This window comes from Schistocerca gregaria, chromosome 3, assembly GCF_023897955.1.
Source record: "Schistocerca gregaria isolate iqSchGreg1 chromosome 3, iqSchGreg1.2, whole genome shotgun sequence".
NCBI lineage: Eukaryota > Metazoa > Arthropoda > Insecta > Orthoptera > Acrididae > Schistocerca > Schistocerca gregaria.
Window position 1 is genome coordinate 730,273,894 of NC_064922.1, and position 16,535 is coordinate 730,290,428.

Genomic DNA, 16,535 nt, shown 5'->3' on the forward strand with positions numbered 1-16,535 from the left:
ATGCACATGAAGCTTTTTAGGCTAGACAGTAATTTGGGGTGCTCCGATGAACACTCATCAGTCCATGCAGAGCAATGGAAGTCAGAGAGCGTTCAGAGTATAGGTCATTCGACTGTCAAAACTTTATCATTAAGCTCGCCAAGTATTCGTAATAAAGTTCCAGAATTTATTGCCCTCCTGTAAAATTCTTGTGCTCAAATTATTCTTGGGACCGAGAGCTGCCTGAAACCTGAAGTGGAAAGCTCTGAGATATTTAGCGAGTCATGGAACTTATATTGGAAAGACAGAGTCCATAGGAGGGGGAATGTTCATTACAGATGACAAAAACAGTCTCTGTTGAGGTTATCTGTTCACGTGTGACAGCTGTGGTGCAACAAAGTTAATTGTTGGATGTTTTAATTGGCCACCCGACTCTGCTGTGGCACTTCTGAAGTCATTCAAAGGAAGTCTACAGTCAGTAGGGCGTAAATACTCAGACAATACAATACTAGTCGGACGCGACTTTAACCCAACTAGTATTCGTTACTGGAGGTACAGACAGGCAGTGACGCGAAATAATTTCGAACACGTTTTCTGAAAACAGTCTTGAGTAGCTAACTCAGTACTCCAAATGCAACGGAAATAGCTTAGATCTTGTTGCTACAATAGACCAGAGGTTATCGTCAATCTCACTATAGAAACGAGGATTAGTGATCGTGATGTTATCGTAGCAACAACGGTTACGAAAGTTAATAAATCAGCCAAGAAGGTTAGGGGATGGTTTCTGCTAGACAGTGCAGGTAAATTGTTGTTAGCATCTCAGACAATGAACTCAAATCACTTAGTTCCAGTAATATCGACGTAGAGGAATTATGGGTAAAGTTTAAACGGACTGTAAATCGTGGGCTGCAGAGTTATGTGCCTTGTAAGTTGATAAGGGATGGAAAAGGCACACCATCGTTTAATAACTAAATTCGGAAGATGCTGAGGAAGCAGAGGCTCTCTCGGTTCAAAAGTGGACGCACAAATGACGACAAGAATAGGTTAGTACAGATTCGAAGCATACAACTAACACCGTCACACCTTAGTAAGAGATCTAGCAGAGAACCTGAGGAAATTGTGGTCCTGTGTAAAATTGCTAAGCGGGTCCAAGGCTTTATTCAGTCCCTTGTTGACCAGACTGGTGTCGTAGTTGAAGACAGAAAAACGAAGGTCAAAGTTTTGAGTTTTAAGTTCCAGAAATCGTTCACACCGGAGAATTGTACAAACGTAGCGTCTTTTAACCATCTGGCGGACTCTCGTATGGACTACTTAGTAATACGCATCCATGGTGTAGAACAGGTCCGGAGGCAGTCCCAATTGGGTGTTCTACGGCATTGGCCCCTCACTAGCTTTTACTTTCCGTAAATTTCTCGCCCCGCAGCAAGTCCCATGTATATAAGAAGGTAAAAGAATGGACACGCAAGATTACAGATCAATTTCCCTGAATAGGTTTGCTGCAGAAACCTTGAACATATTCTCAGTTCGACTATATTAACCTTTCTTGAGACTAAAAAGCTTACTTCGAAGAATCAGCATGGTTTTAGAAAGTATCGTTCGTGCGATATTCAGCTTGCCGTTTTCTCCCATGATATACTGCAAAATATGGATTAAGGGATACAGGCAGCTTCCGTCATTGGTCATCACATTTTTCGGTTATCGAGCATATTGAGCGGACGAAACGGTTAAGCATAAAGACAGTCTTCATGAAAATCCGTGTTCTTCCCGAAAGGCAAATAATTCCCTCAAAACTATCCTACCTGAAACGAGAAAACCATTTTTTGAACTGGTTGCTTTGACGACACACGCCCCGTACATGGCACAATTTCTCCGAGTTGCAGCTGCTGCATTTACGTGCACCAAGTGCGGCGATCACGTAGGGTGACGCTGGCCGGCCAGCATCGGGACGGCTGTTGGCCGCAAACGCCCATCAGCTGCATCCAGAGCGAACTCTCACGTTCGAACTGTTCCGATCAGTACAAACGACCACGAGCACTTTCGCGGAAGTATTTCTGGAAATTTTGCTATTACTAGCGAGTTAGGAAGTGAAGTAAATGATGTTTAACTCCCTGGGGACAGACGAAATTCAGCTTTAAAAATAACATAATGAGCAGTGTCAAAGTCGAACTTGCGTTTGCACTGGTGAAAGGTGGCTACACTGAGTCACAGCGCCAGAGATTGTGCCAAAGAGTATTATTCAGCCGCCTCCACTGGCAGTGCTTGTTGAGAAGTTGCGGAGAGTAGTCGTAGTTCTGAGGTAGGCGTGATCTGTGCTTGTTGAGACGTCGATAAAGTACTAGTTGTTCTGTCGGGCAAGACACCATATGTTATTCGAAGTGGGGATGTTGTAATGATCAGACTGTATTTTTTTCGTCATTATGTATGAAGGTAAAGAATTTTTTTTTATTTTTAATGTCCTATGTAACAATGCCTCTTGCTCACAGGTTCAGTCAACAAAGCATCTGACTTGTGTTCATGTATTAGAGTGTAACTCAGGTTTCTATGTGCAATCATAGTATTTCTGTTTTTTTTAATTACTTCAGTGTAAATGGCGTTTAAAATATCTTGTCTTATTGAGGTAGAACCGTGCCAGATGTCTACGTTGAGTCACAGTTCCACCCAAAGGACAGTTACACTTATGCTTTCTTGTTTCGTAGCTTTTATAGTTGCTGGGGACTTAATTAATTAATTGTGTTAACGGAAATTTCCTTTCATTCTTTGTTGATATTCTGAGCAGTCAGATTGCGTACTAATATTATTCAGGGCCAAGTGGTTACGGGACTTCGTAGCCGGACATACAGCTACTAAAATTAAAATAATTTGCATTATATGTAATTAAGCTTCCATGCACGTGGCGACCGCTGCTTCGGATCGTCCCCTAGAATTCTTTTGATAATAAAAATAGCAAACAGTAGTATTATTGTGGTAATTTGTAGTTTAGTAACTGTAGTCTATATTGCATGTGCAGATTTGGTAATGAACATTTGTAGTTGTCTTGTATTTCTTCTAATGTTATTTTTGCAGAATTTAATTTTTGGTGTCTTAGATACGGGTTTGACAATTTTGTGCAATTATGAAAATTTCAATTGTTCGTTAATCGTGTTTGTCGGGAAGCATTTCAAATGAATGGTATTGTTGGTGATAAAGTTTCATATTGTGTGTATTTTTCGTATAGTGACGAGTTTTGTATGTTTTGTAAATGATTACACGATCGATGAAAAGGCAAAAATGATGGATAGGGAGAATGACGAAATTGTTAACATGGCGAACGTGCCAACACAGGAGAACAGTATGATGAATAATGAAGTAGAAAACAATTTAACGAGCAGGGAAAATAGTCCAGAACCAGTTCAAAATTTTTCACAATCAATAAATTTTCAGAATATGAGATTAACGATAGAAGATTCTGAAATAATATCGAACAAAGATAGATTTACGGCTATGCCGAAGGAAGTTAGTTTTGCGGGAAATGTTAGGGGCGAAAGGAATTTCGAACCAGTTAATGTGGAGCAGTTGATGAGTGCAATATTAAATTTGGGATCACAAATAGGAACAATTAAAACTGGTATGGGAATAATGGAAACACAGATCTGAATTTAAAAATGTGGGATCACAAATAGGAACAATTAAAACTGAATTGGGAAAAATGGAAACACGGTTATACTCATTGGGATCACAGTTAGGATCTGAATTAAAAACAGAGATGGGAACATTGGCAACACGGTTAGAAACTGATATGGGAACAATGGAAACACGGTTAGACTCGCGAATAGGGATATGTTTTAAGAACATGAAAGATGAATTAAAGAAAGAAATTAGAGAAGAAGTACAACTGATTTTGAATGCTCACAATAATAGATTAATTTCAATAGAAATAAGACAAAAGGAACAGGATAGAGAACAGGAAGAAAGAGATCGCGTGATAGTACAAAAATGTTCAGTGTTAAATTTAGAACGCGCGCACGATAAGGAAGAAATATTTGAAAGAATCGAGGAATCTGTACCAAATGAAAGAATAAATAACCTAACACAACAATGTGAACAGTTAACTACTAAATGTGTTAGTACTGAAACCCGAGTCGCGACACTTACGGAAGACGTACATAAACAGAAAGAACAAATAGGTGACTTATCGGAAAGAGTTGAGGAGATTTCTGATAAATTGACAAGTCTTAGTTTAAATGGGGACAGAGATTCAGATGATACAGCTCCATTGCCATTTTCAGAAACTGAAGAGTACCAGAACATAAATAAACATGTTGAAAATCAGGGAAAATTTAATGAACGCGTTAAAAGGGTATTTAAGGCGCTACGAAAGCAAGTCAAACAAATTGAAAGCGAAATCGTAGGAAAAGACAGCAGAAGAAATTTAGAATCACGGATAGCAGAGGGCTTTGGAGAAAATAATTTATTTCATTTACGAGAAGCTACAAGAGAGCGCCAGGCGCGCGAACTTGACAATAATCGACATTGGGACTGGGACAGACGCGGTATGTCTTTGTCGCCACGAGGCGAAAACTTTGATTATAAACATTATTTAACTGTTCGTAAATTTAAAATTTTTAGCAATTCTTAGAATGACATATGACCAATTTATGTACGCACTTCCACCAAATTGGCCACTAATTCACAAACTGGAATTTATGTTTGGATATTTAGAAAACGAACCGGCGACGCTCATGCGCGCACTTATTAGAGATTGTAATAATTTAAATGATTTTTTCATGCATTTCTATAGGCATATTGGTCCGAAAACACGCAAGACAGAGTCAAACATAGTCTTATTATGCAGCGTAATTTTAAACAGTCTGAGTTACGCACGCCAGCAAAATACTTTGAAGACATGATTCGAAAGAATCAGTTCCTTTCCAACCCTTATAGACCGACTGAATTAATTCGCATTTGCTTAACTAAGCTGCCACAATCGATAAGACAAATTGCTTTAGCTGGAAGATGTAAAGAAGGCATTGAGACTTTTAAGACTTTGCTACAAGAACTTGAGTGTGACAACGATGACGGGACTTCTTGTAATTTTTTCAGTAACGGTAATCACAATAGATTTCCATACAGAAAGGATATTGATCGGAACGGACGTTATAGCGGTAATTTTGAGAATGACAGACGGAACAGACAGGACAATAGATACCAGCCTTATGACAATAACAGACGTTCTAACAGAAATTACACAGACAATTATAATAACGGAAATTGTTACCGGAATGATCAATCATACGGAATCAGTAATAGGTATCATCAAGACAGAAATTATTCATACAATAATAGAAATTCTTACTACAGAAATAACCATAGTAGTAGATATAACAATAATTTCAGAAGTGACAGTCGAAATTACACAAGAAGCAGTCATGCAGATAGACAGGAAAATAGAAATTTTAATAACAGACACAACCAAGAATTTATGTCTAACAGATAGGAGGGACCTAATTAGCACCCTCCGCGTGACAGAAATCCGGAGGGACAAGTGCAAATCGTAGAAATTGATCCGCGAAATGACGGGAATAATCAAAGACGTGACGCGAACAATCGAAAATGACTTGTAGCTTCGGCTTCTGGCAGCAATATAGTCGGTTCAGAAAGTAATGACACTACGAGTTTACACTGCTTACGCATGGAAGACATGAGAGACATTTTGCTAGACGAAAAGGAAAATAATGAAGACGCATTTTTACATCCTGTTATTGAAGTATGTGTGGGTAAGAATAAGTTCACTGCAGTTTTAGATTCTGGGAGCCCATTGAATGTTATTAGTGAATCAGTTTTTCGTATATGTGTAAGAACTATTGCTTGTCCTGTTTTACCTGTTTCTAAAACTACAATTCGAGGACTTATTTCTGGAAAAAGTGTGGAAGTCAAACAACTGACCAACTTAAATTTCATTTGTCAAGGATATGAATTATCTGCTAATTTTATTATTGTTCCATTACTCAGTACACAAATTATATTAGGTATGGAGTTTCTTAACACACATAAGGCAATTTTAAACTTTAGGGAAGGAAGTGTGAACTTGACTGTCCCGGAATGCCAAAATGTTTGAAATTTTTCTAGTGTTTAACAAAAGCTGAGTCAGACACAAATTGTGTAAGGTTTCTTACTTGTGATGTTTTCGCTGAGCATTATGACGACAATGTGTTCATTCATGACAACGACAATAGATACAGAGACCCGATGGATGATATAATTAATAGCGAAGAATTAATTAATGAAAAGGTTAAGAAAGCTGAAGTGCCAGATAGCGTTGCAAGAGAAGAATTGCACCAGATTTTGACGTCACATGCTACAGTATTTAGTCATCACACAGGAACTATACAAAGCTCTCAGTATTTATTTAAAGTAAAAGAACATACACCATTTCGAGGAAAAACGTACGCTATTCCTTTGGCTTATAGAGACAAGGTTAAGAGTGAACTTCGATGAATGTTAGATCAAGGCATTACTGAGTCAGCAGTCAGTCCTTACACCAGCCCATTACACGCCGTTCTTAAAAAGGATGGGTCAATTCGTTTGGTTCTGGATTCCAGACACATAAATAATATCATCATTCCTGAAACTGACCGTCCACAAAATTTAGACGAACTTCTACAACATTTCCATGGAATTAAAGTTTCATCCACGATTGATATGCGCGCAAGTTTTTGGCAAATAGAACTCCACCCTGATTGTAGAAAATACACTGCCGTTTTAGCCTTTGGTAACTGTTACCAATTTCGGAAATTACCATTTGGAGTTACTGTATCCTCAGCAGCATTCGTTCGTAGCTTAAATGAAATTTTACCTGTTTATCTTCGTGACAATATTACTTAATATGTTGACGATATTCTTACTGCTAAACGTTCTTGGAGTGAGCACAACAAAATTTTGGATTCATTATTACGTATTTTTGCAAGAGTTGGCAATACATTGAACTGGGAAAAAGCGGAATTTGGACGTTGTCAGGTGAAATTTCTTGGTCATATTATTTCTACATAAGGCATTCTTCCTGATCCAGAGAAACTAGACGCTATTCGTAATTATGCTGTTCCTACTACAAAACGTGAGGTTCGTAGTTTCCTTGGTGTCTGTAATTTTCTTAGACGCTTTGTTAGTTTGTTTAATTTGGCCACACCTGTTTTGTGTGATCTATCTGGAAACAATTCTAATTGGTGTTGGGATCAGGATGCTCAATCAGAATTTGAACAACTTCGTGATGCTTTAGTTGCTGCTCCACTTCTTTCACATCCGGATTTATCTAAAGATTATTGTTTGACGACGGACTCATCATACAAAGGCCTAGGTGCACACTTATTTCAAGAGATAGAAGAAAACGGCGTTGTAGTACAGAAAACTATTGCATTTGGAAGTCGTGTTCTCTATAAATGAGAAAAGAATTATTCGTTTATGGAACTTGAAGCCTTGGCTGTTGTTTGGGCTTTCACAAAATTTCGCATCTTTTTGTACGGCAGGCATACTAAGGTTTACACCGATCATCGAGATCTGGAATATCTTATGTCAGCAAAATTAACACATGGAAGATTGTCACGATGGGCGCTGTATCTACAGGAATTTGATTTTAGTATTGTTTACATACAGGGTCCTTCAAATATTATTGCTGAAGCTTTATCACGTGCACCTATGAATTTGAAACAAAGTGCTGAGAAGGACTGCAAAGAAAATAACTATTGTTTGATGTATTATCAAGGTGTTGCGTTTGAAAATTTTATTTCGTCTTCGCTCCAGGACATCGCTAAGGAGCAAAATAAGGATCCCATCTGGAAGGACATTAAGGAGAAGTGGAGGAGAAAGGAAAGCGCAGCGATTAGGCAGTATTATTTAGTTCGTAATGATATAATTTTTAAACGAAAATCGGTCGACAACTCTGTTTGGTTAGTTTGCATTCCTGTTGAGTGGGTTAATATATTGATTAGGTATACACATTTCAGTTATGCACACTTTGGTCCCAGAAAATGCTTTCATAAATTACGAGAAAGTTGCTAATTCAGTAATATGGAAAAACGTATTCTATCTGTTCTTACCAAATGCAAATTATGTCAACAGGCTAAGCCGCCAACTATTTCTCACAGAGCACCGTTGTTTCCTATCATTCCAGCGAAATTAAAGGACATGCCTGCAGTCGATTTGTTCGGTCCAGTGGTTCGTTCTACTAATGGTTTTGCATACATTTTGGTAGCAGTGGAATTGACATCAAAATATGTGTTTTACACCTTTACGCAAAGCAACAGCTCGTTCAGTCTCTAATGCTTTCATTAAACATTTCCTTAAAGAAGTGGGACATGTTGATAAGGTTATATCAGATAATGGATCACAGTTTCGCTCTAAAATTTGGTTTCGTACTCTACGGCGTCGTAAGATTAAACCAATTTTCATTTAACTTTTTTACCCCCAATCTAACGCCTCAGAGAGATGGATGAAAGAAATCAGTAAATTGTGTCGACTTAATTGTCATCAGAATCACAGAACGTGGGATCAGTATTTTCATATTTTTCGAAACATTCTGAATAAACTATCTAATCATTCAACTTCTTTACCGCCAATATTGATATTAAAAAATAAACCACCTACAAATCGCATTTCTGAAATCATTCCTTTTCCGCCTTCACGGAAACTGCGGCATTCTGAAGTTGTCAACCTGGCTCTACAAGATATTGCATCTGTGGCTGCTAGAAGAGAGAAATCAGCTAAACGTCCTGGCCGTTTAAAAACCTTGTCAGTTGGTCAAAAGGTGTTAATTAAATCTCATCGTTTGTCTCACAAAGGAAAAGGATTGTGTCGCAAATTTTTTCTGCTTTATAACTGTCTATATAGGGTTCGCAAAATTATTCATGATAACACTGCCGAAGTAGAAACTCTTAAATCACGGCGCTCTAAGGGAACGATAAAATTTTAGTGGAATGGCATACTTTTGAGAAAATAACACGCAGAGAATACAAGGCTACCGCTCTGTGTTCTGGCGGCGGCACATACTCAAACCAACAGTCAAGTCTGCGCGCCGCACAAGGCAGTCATTGACCGCAAACAATTACTTCCTACGTCACGCGTACATACAGCTGATCGAGCGCTCAGTGCGAATGCACTGACAGCCGTAAACAAATACACAGTCTAATTTCTCTGATTCAATTCAGTATAAAGCTATAGTGAGTTGATGAATTATGTTATTAACGTTCAGCATTTTTCAGGATACAGTTGTATATAATATTTAAGAACTTCAGGTACTCTCTGTGTGTGTCCGACGTTAAGAGGACTTGCGATCGAGAAAATTTCAGGAAGAATGTCATTTCGAAAAAGAAAGTAATAAACTAAAAAGGTACCTATTAACTGAGTTTATTTCTACTTAGGAACGTACTTTAGACGTAATTTGCTGCTCGCGATTGCGTGATTCATACTTCGTGTTAACTGATATTGACAATGATTGATTAATGAACAGGGATGTTACTTATGTATATTATGCACCGCTTGGCTGCAATGCTTTTTCACTGATATATATTTTTTTTATTATGTGCCTGCTGTGCTTATTTATTTAAATTATAATTGTCACCTGATTAATTGTGCTGATATGGTTATGTTTGTAAGTTATACTTTGTGATTTATCTGCTTGAGCCTTCATGTTTACTTATTAAGATTACATATGAACATTTATTTGCTTATGCTGATATGATGCTAATGACCTGTTTATTATGTAAGATATATATTTGCTGCTTTGCGTATGGATTGCATATTTACACATTTCTGTTTGTTGTCCTAACTACTCTTTAATTTCGTATATAGATATGCTGAACTACTGTGTACGAACATGGAGTTTAGGTCACACTATGGTATTAATTATAGATTGTTTGCTTGGCAGAGCCTCGTTGTAGGGATTGTGCTACATCCAATTGTTGACATTCTGCTCTCTACTGGTATAATTACTCGCTATTGGATGGTTTGCTTACGCTCAGTGCCTTATATTTTAAGATAAGAAAATGAACTGCTACAATTCTACGAACGACATTGGTACAAGAAACTTCATTTAAGTCTCATGAGCTGGAGGTTTTATGGAAGCTGTATAAATTTATGCTAACAGGAAGGAAGTTAACGACATGACATACCAACACTAGGTTTAGACCATTGACAGTTATTACACTGCATTCTTCGTGAGCAATAGAAATAGCAAGCGACACTTGACACAATAAATACTCCACATGTTTGCTTCTGTTTTGCCACGATTCTTGAAGTGGTGTAAACACTGTGAAATTTTACGATCATTCACACTCCGTACTCGTACATACTTACTGAAAGTAATTCAAACTAAAAGCTGTTAGAGGTCATGTATGCATTTCTTCTATTCAATGATGGGCAAGGTAACCTAAATGTATTTTGTAATACATAATGAGTAGAAGATTTGGGTCACATGGATTACACAGAGGTTGTGTGTGGACATTGTGTCTTCGGATTGTATAGGATGATGAATTAAAGTTTGCACTAGGATTTTATCTGTACTTGTTCGAGGAGACTGACTAGAGGAAAGAGTTGTTGTGGATGTGAAATGATATTGGTGATAAGGTTTATATGTATCGACGTATAGAAGAGGTATTATTGAGGTATTGAGATTGTGTGAAGTTGATGATTATTGGTGTTTTGGTGGACAAGAGGTAAGGTAAATGATATTGATGATAAGGTTTATATATATCGACGTAAGAGGTATTATTGAAGTATTAAGATAATGTGATGCTCATGATTACTGGAGTTTTGGTGCATAAGAGGTAAAGTAAGTGAGGAGCATTTTTTTTGTTTTTTTTTTTTTTTTGTTTATACGGAACAAGGAGGATGAAGATGGCAGACTAGAACACTCAAGTAAAAGGAAGATTGTCTACACACACACTTTGTTAAATCAATAAGCAGTATATACTTTTTTTTGGAGAGAGGAAGTATTTGCATATCTTGGCACAATGACAGTTGTTCAGCAACCGTACCTTTTGATTTGGCTTGGCAAACATTGGTCTTGACATGATGACTATGACGTTGACTAACTATTATTGATTGTTATACACTGTACCACTATTACTTGATACACATATTGAGCATCAAAGTTTGACAGAATTGTATTTACACAGTTAACACTATTCAGTTACACAGTAGTACTTAAATGTGAATGAAAGATGAGTGAGTGCGGTTTCCTTTCCTAATCCCAATTAATTGGTAGCGACCTATCTCCCAAATATTATTTTACTTTTCTTTGTGGCTTGCACTGACACCCATAAATATTATAGGTTTACTGACATTTGTGTATTGTAATAGTTAATATGACAATTACCTGATATCATTTGTGTGTTTGCTTTAATTTGTAGTTTTAGTGTAAGAGCATGATAACAATTTTGTAAAAGCAATTGCGTGTGCATTCAAACTGTTGTTCGAGCTTACACGTATTAACATTGGTGGGTGCCACTTGGAAATGTTTAATTTCTGATAATGAACTCTGATGAACTGTCTGATAAGTGATAGTGAGTGTTATGGGCTGTTACCTGCACTTGTTCAACAATGATGGGTGCCACTTGAAAATGTTTTCTGCTGATGAACTCTAATGAACTGTCTAATTAGTGATAGTGAGTGTTATGGACTGTTTCCTGCACTAGTTCAACAATGATGGGTGCCACTTGGAAACTTTTTCTGCTGATGAACTCTAATGAACTGTCTAATTAGTGATAGTGAGAATTATGGACTATTACCTTCACCTGTTCACCACTGCTGGGTGCCACTGTTGGAACTACTACTACTGATTATGTCACTTGTTGCTGTCTGCACCTGCTCAACATTGCTGGGTGTCACTTACGGACTGCTTCTACTGAAATGATGTCACTTGTTGGTGTCTGCACCTGCTCAACATTGCTGGGTGCCACTGACAGACTGCTTCTACTGAAATGATGTCACTTGTTGGTGTCTGCACCTGCTCAACATTGCTGGGTGCCACTGATGGAACTGCTTCTACTGAAATGATGTCACTTGTTGGTGTCAGCACCTGCTCAACATTGCTGGGTGCCACTGACGGAACTGCTTCTACTGAAATGATATCAATTGTTGGTGTTTGCATCAGTTCAACATTGCTGGGTGCCACTGATGGAACTGCTTCTAATGAAATTATGTCACTTGTTGGTATCTGCACCTGTTCACCATTGGTAGGTGGTACTGTTGGAGCTGTCAACTACTCTGAGGAGTGCTACTTGTTTATTGAACTATTGAAAAGATGTTATGTGAATAATTTTATAAACTGAATTTCTTGTGTGTTTGCTGTTTATGAAATGTTATGAGACTCTTACCTGCACCTATTCGTCATTGCTGATGCAATTGATTGAATTGTTTAACCATATGATACTTGTGTAAACTATTATGTAAAATCATATTTATGCAAGCATTTGTATTCCTTACTGTGTTTTATATATTAGGTTATTGAAGGGTCAGTGCAAAGCCAAAATTTATTTTTTTCCTATTTAATATTGACTTTTATTTTTGTCTGTATTTTTTTGGACGACTTTGGTGGTATTTTCACCACCAATGCAAGCAAAAATACCATCAAACTCTAGCCAGTGGAGGAGGGGCATTTGAAAGGTGGCTACATTGAGTCACAGCGCCAGAGATTGCGCCAAAGAGTATTGTTCAGCCGCCTCCACTGACAGTTGCCGCTGAGAAGCTCCTGAATGCAGTAGTAGTTCTGAGGTAGGCGTGATCTGTGCTTGTTGAGACGTCGATAGAGTACCAGTTGTTCTATTGGGCAAAACACCTTATGTTATTCGATTGGGGATGTTTTAATGATAAGAGTGTATTTTCGTCATTATGTATGAAGGTAAAGAATTTTTTTAATTTTTAATGTCCTATGTAACAATGCTTCTTGCTCACAGGTTCAGTCAACAAAGCATCTGGCTTGTGTTCATGTATTAGGGTGTAATTCAGGTTTCTATGTGCAATCATAGTATTTCTTTTTTTTAATTACTTCAGTGTAAATGGCGTTTAAAATATCTTGTCTTATTGAGGTAGAACTGTGCCAGATGTCTGCGTTGAGTCACACTTCAACACAGAGAACAGTTACACTTATGCTTTCTTGTTTCGTAGCTTTCTTGTTTCGTAGCTTTCCGGACACGCAGCAACTTAAACTAAAGAAAAGGTTACAATTCAATATTAATTAAGCCCCCATGCAAGATTGCTGGGGGCGACTGATGGACTGATTCTACTGAAATAATTTCAGTTTTTGGCGTCTGCACCTGTTCACCATTGCTGGGTGCCACTGTTGGAACTGCTACTACTGAGATGATGTCACTTGTTGCTGCCTGCACCTGCTCAACACTGCTGGGTGCCACTGATGGACTACGTCTACTGAAATGATGTCACTTGTTGGTGTGTGCACCTGTTCAACATTACTGGGTGCCACTGATGGAACTGCTTCTACTGAGATGATGTCACTTGTTGGTGTCTGCGCCTGTTCAACATTCCTGGGTGCCATTGATGGACTGCTTGTACCGTAATGATGTCACTTGTTGGTGTCTGCACCTGTTCAACATTCCTGGGTGCCACTGATGGACTGCTTCTACTGAAATGATGTCACTTGGTGTCTGCACCTGTTCGACATTGCTGGATGCCACTGATGGACCTGCTTCTACCGAAATAATGTCACTTGTTGGTGTCTGCACCTGTTCAACATTGCTGGGTGCCACTGATGGAACTGCTTCTACTGAAATGATGTTACTTGATATCTGTGCCTGCTCAACATTTCTGGGTGCTACTGCTGGAACTGTCAACTACTCTACTTGTTTGTTGAACTCTTGAAAGGATTTTATGTGAATATTTGTATAAACGGATTTTTTTTGTGTTTTCTGTTTGTCAAATGTTATGAGACTCTTACCTGGACCTATTCGACATTGCTGACGCTATTGATTGAACTGTTTAACCACACGACGATTGTGTAAACTGTTATGTAAAGTAACATGTATGCAAGCATATGTATTCCTTACTGTATTTTGTATGTTAGGTTGTTGAAGGGTCGGTGCAAAGCCAAAATTTATTTAGTTATGTGGTATTTACTTATTTAATATTATCTTCTATATTTGGCTGTATTTTTTTGAACGAGTTTAATGGTATTTTCACCACCAATGCTGGAAAAAATACCATCAAATTCTAGCCCGTGGAATTGGGGCATATTAAAGGTGGCTACACTGAGTCACAGCGCCAGAGATTGCGCCAAAGAGTATTATTGAGCCGCCTCCACTGGCAGTGCTTCTTGAGAAGTTGCGGAGAGTAGTCGTAGTTCTGAGGTAGGCGTGATCTGCGCTTGTTGAGACGTCGATATAGTACTAGTTGTTCTGTTGGGCAAGACACCATATGTTATTCGATTGGGGATGTTGTAATGATCAGAGTGTGTTTTTTCGTCAATATATATGAAGGTAAAGAATTTTTTTTTTAATGTCCTATGTAACAATGCCTCTCGCTCACAGGTTCAGTCAACAAAGCATCTGGCTTGTGTTCATGTATTAGAGTGCAATTCAGGTTTCTATGTGCAATCATAGTATTTCTGTTTTTTTAATTACTTCAGTGTAAATGGCGTTTAAAATATCTTGTCTTATTGAGGTAGAACCGTGCCAGATGTCTACGTTGAGTCACACTTCCACCCAAAGGACAGTTACACTTATGCTTTCTTGTTTCGTAGCTTTTATAGTTGCTGGGGACTTAATTAATTAATTGTGTTAACGGAAATTTCCTTTCACTCTTTGTTGTTATTCTGTGCAGTCAGATTGCGTACTAATATTATTGAGGGCCAAGCGGTTACGAGACTTCGTAGCCGGACATACAGCTACTAAAATTGAAATTATTTGCGTTTTTTTTTTAATGCACTGGGTCGTACTACTGGACGAAGAGCCGATACAACACCGGAAAATGTCGCGCGAAAACAGCGCTTCCTATAAATATTATGTTTCCTGAAGGACTGTCTGTTCATCCAGATGGCCGTTATGTCATCTTCTTTCGGTGATATTAAATAGGTTGCAGTCTGCCTGTGGGGAGTCAGAATTTTCATGCAGAAGGTGCATCCTCCAGTATGACAAAATCATGAGCGAGTCTCACACATCGTATGTTATGACAAAATCATGAACCAGTCACATATCTAGTTCACCGGTCTGCTGAAATAATTCTAACATCGTTTCATAGTGCCGTGTCGATCTAGCCCTCTACTACGTGGTACGTGCCACCAGAAAGTGAGACGTGTTGCCTGTTGGGCAGTCGGGACGAGGACCACAGTCCGTCCCTTAGCCACGTGGCCAGCACGACCGACTGCCACGTGGCTGTTCCTGTTTAGACTCGTGGCTGGGTCAGGAATTTCTCTGTTGGGGGACTGAGTGTTGTGTTTTCATCATTTCAGTATCAACAACATGCAATATGACATAAGCTGGCGACCGAACTACATCACTTAGGAACTACCTACCGTCGTGCCATTCGATTGGGTTGGAAAATAGAATTTTCCTTCCAAAATGGCGGGCAATCATAGGGTTTGTAGGAATCCTGAGTAAATTCATCCTGCTTTTAGAAAAAGATGTTTTACATTACTTATGGAACGCCCCTAGTAACTATGATTTTTAATTTTCTACCCATGCTTTGTCAACAACGAATTAGTGCCGGTTTCGACTTCCAATCAGACGGAGTATTTCCATTGTATCATTTAGGTTTAGACATAATAATGGCAATGGATGAAGTAAAATTCAATAGCAAACTGCTCTTCATGTGTAGTCAGCGATAAAGAAATGTGTATTTTCGACTTTGACTTATAACGTAGTAAGCTTAAACATATACACATATCGCATAGAATGCGATGAAGGAAACCATGTTTAATATCTTGCGTGGTTAGTTAACATAGATAATAGTGGCCAGATTGGAAACCTGGAGCCCAGTCCTGCACAGACGTTTTCATCAGATAGATTAAAGCTTTAAGTTCTTTTCTGAACCATCATTTACTATAATAAATTTGGTTTTACCACCTTCGAAGACTGCGTCGTTTTTAATAACTTCTTTTCCATATCTGCATTAACTAAAAATAAATTTCTAAATTGCCGTACAGAGGAAAACATGCAGTGATTTCGTGTAGTGATGATTTTGTATTGTCAAACGACAGCACAGGAAAGAAGTTAGAAAATAATTTCATTCTACAGGGCAGCTTATAAATCTGGCAGAACGCATTTAGTTCGTTAGGATACTTTTGAGCTTGGTAGTATATTCCAGGACACAAAGATGTACAGTTACGATAAATATATAAAGCTACAGGTCTTGTTTCTATTGTTGCTGTGCTGTGGCTTTTAAACAGGCCTCGGAAAAACATGTATTTCAAACGGAAAATTATTTTTAATATTATTTCTGAAATCCTTCTGGCATCTACCTGTAATTCCTGACACACGTAGCTTCTTCCGGCTGAACATTATATTCATTTCATTGTATTGAAGAAAAGGAAAGCGATAGAGTTTAAGGGAGGTTCAGTGCTTGAAGTGACAAATTCC